Here is a 7,677-nt window from a genome sequence, read left to right as displayed (position 1 = left end):
TTTTTTTTTTTTTTTTTTTTGAAAAGATAAAACCAGCCAGGCGTGGTGGCTCATGCCTGTAGTCCCAGCACTCTGGAAGCCTAGGTGGGTGGATCACGAGGCCAGGAGTTCCAGACCAGCCTGGCCAACATGGGGAAACCCTGTCTCTACTAAAAATACAAAAATTAGCCGGGCGTGGTGGCATATTCCTGTAGTCCCAGCTACTCAGGAGGCTGAGGCAGAAGAATCGCTTGAACCTGGGAGGCAGAGGTTGCAGTGAGCCGAGATTGCACCACTGCACTCAGCCTGGGTGACAAGAGTGAAACTCCATCTAAAAAAAAAAAAAGAAAAAGAAAGAAAAAAACTGAGCACACAAAGCAGACCATTCCTCAATTTCTCTCATCAGGAAAAGATACTCTCCTTGGGCTCTAAAATGCTATATATCTATTTTAGTATTTTATTTGAAAGAAAATTTGGAAACATAAATTTAGCAGGTCTAATAGTTAAATGTCAATACTCTATTTTAAATCAAATCCTCACGATCATTACAATTTCTGGAAAACTTAAATGGATTCCCCTCTCCCATTTATTTTTTTACTTCAATGATCTCTAACTTGTAGTCTTGCTTATGAACCCATATATGTACTAAATATGATATATATCTCATACATAGGATTACATTCTAATGTAATAACCTCATATGAGTATTTCTAGTCAAAATATGATGATAAGACATAAGCCCTGTCTCCGAAAGCCCACGTCTATTGCAAAGCTGAGCATCTATTCTTGGGTGACTTAATAGTTGTAAGAAGGCTAAACATTAATGAGCAGTCACTCTGCTCCAGGCACATGGGTTAACTCACCGAATCCTCCCTATGACCCCAAGAGTAGGTAGAGCTATAATTTCTACAGATGCAGACAGCAAGGAGCTTCCCCAAGCCAAGTCACTTGTTCAAGGCACCTAGCTAGAGGTAGCAGGGCTGAGATCCGAACTCAGGCAGTCTGGCTCACATTCCTAACACCCCCGCATGGCTGTACATTCGTGTTACAGTAAGAGTTTCAATTTAGTTAACACCATTTATATTCTTCATGTTTGAAACTGCTTCCCTCTTATTGTAAAATAGAAAGTCAACAGTTGCAATTGAAGCAGGAAAGAATAAAGACTCCTACCCTGATTTTTCAGAAAAGATAAAACTGAGACCACAGAACAGATCATAACCGTTTTCTCAATTTCCTTTCGAACAACTGAGTGGGACTAGGACTTTCGAAAGGATTATTTAAATGCTTAGCTTCCTTGTCTCTCTGCTCTTACCTCTTTGTGGCTTATTGTTAACACAACAGCCAAAGTAAGCCTGTTCTTTCCCTGTTGAAAACCTTCCAGTATCCTCTCATGTTGCTCAGAGTAAAAGCCAAAAATCCTTGCTAAGACTCACAAGTCCTCACATAATCCGACTCCTGGTATTTCTCAAATCTCATCTCCCATTGCCCTCCCCTCCTCTCACTATGTCCCCAGCAACTGTGGCTTCTTGGCTGTTCCTGGAACATGACAGGGAAGCTCCTGCCTGAGGCTTGGACTTTCTGGACTGCTCTTCCCCAAGATATCCATGCAGCTATTGTCCTTATCTGCTCCAGGTCTTTTCTTGAAAGTAACCTTTCTAGTAAAGGTTTTCTGGCGTCTCCCTGGCTAAAATTTCAATCCCGCCTCACTGATGTAGGCTCTAGGATGACCAACATTGGCCCAGGACAGAAGGGGTTCCCAGGACACAGGACTTTCAGTGCTAAACCTGGGTTAGTCTTGGGGCAAACTAGGACAGTTGTTTACTCTATGTAGTCCCAGCATCTAAAACCGTGACTGTCTCATAAAAGCCTTAACATATATTAGTTGAATTGAATGAATGAATGAATGAATTGAATGATGAATGAGCAAGTAGGTAAGAAAAAATAGTACTTTTGGAGGCGAGTGTAAGATGGTATTTATTGCCTCTAAAATCAGAACATATAGGTGTATGTGTCCATTAGGGCAAGTTGTAAGGTTTCTTCATCATGGAAAGAGGCCCAACTTCTATGAATGGGGGATCAACCTTTCTTTATCTTCCTATCAGAAAAGTATGCTTTATCAATTTTGCTATTAATGAAAGTGGTTTGAAATAGTGTGTCCCACACTCATGTTTTAGTTGAACAGTTAAAATGCTTGTGTTGGTTTTACTTTTTTAAGGCTTTAAAATGGTTCCCATATTTTAATTTTAATTTTTTTTTTTTTTTTTTTTGAGACAGAGTCTCACTCTGTTATCCAGGCTGGAGTGCAGTGGCACGATCTTGGCTCACTGCAGCCTCCACCTCTTGGGCTCAAGCGATCTTCCCACCTAAGCCTCTCGAGTACCTGGGACCACAGGCACATGCCACTACACTCAGCTAATTTTTCATACTTTTGGTGGAGATGAGATTTTGCCATGTTACCCAAGCTGGTGTCGAACTCCTGAGCTCACGTGATCTATACACTTCGGCCTCCCAAAGTGCTAGGATTACAGGCATGAGCCACCATGCCCAGTCAATGATGCATTTTTGAGTGTGCACTTTTTTCCATTGCTAATGACCCTGAGCCCTAACTCTCTTCTCTGTCCTAAATGCTTCCTCATCTACTCCAGTCTGGGCCTTCTCGGGGTTGTCCCCTGAGCCATTCTGTTTGCACAGCGTGCCATTTCACTTTCTGATGCCCCCCATTTCCTCCTTCCAGTCTCTTCAACTTCAGCTTCTTTAAACTAGCACAATCTGATGCTGGTCTGTCCTACACCATGTTCATGTTCTTCAGAATACTTTTGACAAGAGGATTCAGCAAGGCAACATAAGACAGTGGCTTATTCATCTTTACATCCTTTGACCCTAGCATGGTTTGTACATTCATTTACTCATTCATACATTCGACAATTTTTTTTTTAGTTCTATAATGTGCTGGGTCCTGAGAATACAACAATCAACAAGATGTTTTCACTGTACTGTTGAGTAGGGAACAGGCAAGTAAGCAGAAATGACCAAGGGGGTATTAAAACTACATTTAACTGGCTGGGCATGGTGGCTCACGCCTGTAATCCCAACCCATTGGGAGGCCAAGGCAGGTGGATCACTTGAGCTCATGAGTTCAAGACTAGCCTGGCCAACATGGTAAAACCCATCCTATGAAAAATACAAAAATTAACTGGATGTGGTGGCAGGCGTCTGTAGTCCCAGCTACTGAGGAGGCTGAGGCAGAAGAATCACCTGAACCCAGGAGGTGGAGGCTGCAGTGAGCTGAGATCGTGCCACTACACTCCAGTCTGAGCAACAAAGTGAGACTCCATCTCAAAACCAAAACAAACAAAAAAACCAAAACAAACAAGCAAAAACTACATTGAACTTATTCATGATAAATATAGGGTACTATGGAACATGTAAGAGTGACTATCATAGTCAAGCACTAAATAAATGTTATTTGAACAGTGAATGAATGAATGAGTGATTGAATGAGTGAATAAATGAAAGAATGGTTGAACATGATTAGTTATGAAAGCACAGAACCCTCAAGGTGAGTAGTCACCACCAGATGAAAAGATTCTCCTCCAACTTCACTATTTGGAAAGGCTGGCTCATCTGCACCTGTATCACGGAAAATACAACTTTTATTTCTCTTTCTCTCCTATTCCCACCTCTGTGCTCCAAATAAATAATGAAATGTGACTGCCAGAGTGCCAGCAATCGCACCGCTAGCATGCCCCATCTACTTTTCTCAAAACCCTTTCCTAAAACAACCCTGATGTGAGGCGAAATCGCACCCTTCTGCAACTCTTTTCAACATTTTCATTACTGATTAAACAAAATATGTGCTCACCTTCAAGGCAGCTGACTGTACAGCCAAAGTGAGTTGCTTAACTTTGCTTACAATTTTGCATAAAGTATCAAATCATGGCCGTGATCATTGCAAAGCAGGAATTGTTTTTCCAGCTGACCCTCGCCCCTAGTTTCAATGAATCTCTTCGATCCCTTTCAGGTGGTTTCCATGCCAGCTATTTGCTGGTCTGCATTGCTGAGTCTATGCACAGCAGCATTTATCAGAGGGCCATCTGCTTTTCTTGATAACTCCAGTACAGCAAACATCTGCTGTAGAACTGGAAAGAGCTAGTTCAAGCCAGTTTTTCTTAATTGCACTGTTTTCTTTTTGGCAGACAATTACCTTCTCCTTAAGTTACCCCTACCAAATCAAAACCTGTGGAAATCTTGCCTTTTAAAAGGCATCCTTTTATATTCTAAAATATTTAACGTAAATTTTAAATAGTAATCAACATTTAGTATGCATTTTGAAAATTGTATTATTTCCAAAAATTAAGAACATTTTTCTGCATTGCCAAAATTAACCTGATTCCTTAATCAGATTTCCCCAGTTGTTCCCAAAAGACCTCGTATAGCCAGTTTGTCTCAACCAGGACCATGCATTGCATTGGTTTGTCATATAAAGATGAGCAACTCCAACACGCTGACCCATGGAAGAGACTAGGCCAGCTGGCCTGGAGAATATAGGATTCAACTGATTGTGGTGTTTACCTTGTTCCTATATCCCTTGATTTCACTGAATTGGAAGTGAAATCTAAAGGCTTGATTAGATTCCCCCAGAAACTTTTGGCTGGTGTACATCATCGGTAATGTAGCGTTTCCCATTCTGTATCACAACAGGAAACTCATGTTATCTGATTTTCCCCTTGCAATCAAAATCTTGACGTAAATTTTAAAACTAATTTATGTTGTAGAAAAAGTAATACCAAGCCGTATTAACAAATGTAGATACTAAAGAAGGGTGTCAGAAAAGAAATTCTTCCTCCTACACCACACTTTCCATCACCAGTCTTTCTCCCCTAGGAGGGAGATATTCCTCCCTAAAATATTGTATGTACAAGCAATGGGAGCATACTTTCATTTAAAAATATATGGAGGAGATGCTTCCATCTTAGCACATATTGATCTAATGTATTCTTTGTAATGATGCCATGCTTTAACATCCTGTAGATGTTCCATAATTCATTTACTAATATGTCATTGATGGATATTTAGGTGGTTTCCAGACATACACATTTGCCTATATATGAATGTAATTGCAGATTATATTCCTAGAAGTAAAATTGCTCATCCAAAGGCATGTGAATTCTAAATTTTATAAATATGGACAAATTGCTTTCCAAATAGTTTGTACCAGATTACACTTCTACAAAAAGCATATGTATGAGGAAGTCTTTTCTCCTGACCCTCATTGACATAAGATATTATCCACTTTTTGATCTTAGTTGATGATAGGTGAAAAAAGATATCTCATCACTTTGCTCTGCATTTACCTAATTTTGAATGTGTTTATCTTTTTCTATATTTAATGGATTAAGGTAATTATTTCCTAATTTATAGATTAAGGAAAGTATCCCTTAGTTTATCAAATGTATGCAAATATGTGTGGCAGGATATTAGTACTCAGATTGCTTCAGTCTGTAAATGTGTTATTCTGTCCCCCCACCCTTTTTTCCCAGCACTGGAAAGATGTAAAGCAAATATTTCCCCACCTCTAATAAGGATGCCATTGAGAAAAGAGGACTTCATTTTCCTGTTGCTTTTGGAGTGATGTCCTATTTTAATAATAGATGAAGAAGAAAAGAAAGTTTTTCTGAAAACCTTACATAGTTGTGGGGATTGAGGGAGGTGGGGAGGAGGCTGTACAAAGTGCACGTAGGGGCACAGGAGCTGACAGTCAATCCCCGGAAGTTGCCCAACAAAGGACAGGACCCACTTCTTGGGAAGGAGAGAGTCAAGTGGGACTGGCAGGTACCACGTTACAGGATAACATATGAATGCTCAGAAGCTGTCTGAACTCTGTGTCAGTGCCTGCAGATTCAACAACCTGGCCCTCACATCATCTCCACGAGGTGCACTGCGCTTCCTGGGGTACCTGAGCCACAGCCCAAACTCTGTGTCAGTGCCTGCAGATCCAACAACCTGGCCCTCACACCATCTCCACGAGGTGCACTGTGCTTCCTGGGGCACCTGAGCCACAGCCTCATATCCTACACCTGAAATAGTGACCATCAACACGGCTGATGGTGATGATGCTAGTGCTGACTCCAAGGCTTTGCTTGGTCCCAGCTGGGTACACTGCCCTCTCATAACACCCGTAAGCCCAAGAAAATGGAGTGGAATGGGGTTCTGAATGCCAGTCACATAGGTGAATCCCCCTCATAACATCTGTGTGGATTGGGGGAGGTTTGAATGAAAGCAGCTCAAGACCCCTTTACTGGAAGAGTGGTTGCTGACCTCTGTTACGTGCTTTTCCTATTTGCCTTTGCCTTTGTTTAGAGTATTTTTGTGTGAGTGTTCATACATTTAAAGTTTTTATATAGTAAAATTTATCCTTTTTTTTTTTGAGACAAGGTCTTCCTCTGTCACCCAGGCTGGAGTGCAGTGGTGTGATCACAGCTCACTGCAGCTTCGACCTCCTGGGCTCAAGCCTCAGCCTCCTGAGTAGCTGAGACTATAGGCATGCACCACCATGCACAGCTAATTTTTGTATTTTTTGTAGAGATAGAGTTTTGCCATGTTAGCCAGGCTGGTCTCAAACTCCTATACAGTTTAGCACTCCTAAAGTGTACAGTAACTAGATAAAAGCCTTCATTTGTGCTGGTGCAGACCCAAGGAAGGGATTTGGCATGGAAACAGCTCTCCCTCCTGATGTACCTTCTTCACTCTTGCTATTCTCATGATGTCCTGCACTGCCCTCTCCACAAAATCTATGAAACAAGCAGGAGATATTGTGTGAACAGTCCTCCCGTGGAATGTAGTGTTCAGGACTAGATACTAAAAATAAGCAGAGGCTTTGGTACCAGAGTGTTCCCAGAAGAGAGTCACCATGAGGATGAGGGGATTGGAAACCAAGTCAACATAATTATATTATACTATATAATGAACGCCTACTATACGACATGCACTGTTTCTAAGAAACTTATCTCATTTAATTCTTATAGCACCCCAATAAGGATGGTTCTGTTTTACCCTCATTTTACAGATGAGGAAATTAAGACATAAAGCTTAAGCAACTGTCTAATGTCACACAGGTAGTATTTGACAAAGCACAACTTAGCCTATGCCTTTTGGTTGAAGGAAATGAGGACAAGTAAGTACAGGAATGCCATACAGCTATCTTTAAATTTCAAAGAGTTACAGGGAAGAAATCATAAATTTGCTCTATAGGTGCTCCAAGTCTACAGGTGAGGGTCATTAATAAGTAGATTTCTAGTTAATAGATGGATAGCTTTCCAGAGAATGAAGTGTTTCTTAAAAAGGAGTAAGTGATCTCTAGAGGTAGTGAGGTACTATTTAAGGGGTCCAAACAGAGACTGGATGGTCCTGGGGAAGATGCTGGCAAGGATATTCAGGTATTTAATTGCTGGTTTGGATTAGTCACCCTTAAGGACCCCAAAGGCCTTGAGATGATGGTAAATGATTCACTTTCTAATTTCCAGCAGGGTGGGGTTGTGTATTATGGGGAACGTGGCTACATCAAATAAATTCCAGGTTGTCAACATTACAGAAACAGTCATGGCAGGTTTGAAGAGTTAATTCATAACGAGGAAAGTTGATAAAAAATACTTTGAATCCAGCGACAGAAAAATTTGGATAGATTTTTGACAAAAAGCA

The sequence above is a fragment of the Rhinopithecus bieti genome, unplaced genomic scaffold (assembly GCF_001698545.2).
Source record: "Rhinopithecus bieti isolate Rb0 unplaced genomic scaffold, ASM169854v2 scaffold_5216, whole genome shotgun sequence".
NCBI lineage: Eukaryota > Metazoa > Chordata > Mammalia > Primates > Cercopithecidae > Rhinopithecus > Rhinopithecus bieti.
Note: the sequence above shows the minus strand (reverse complement) of the source record.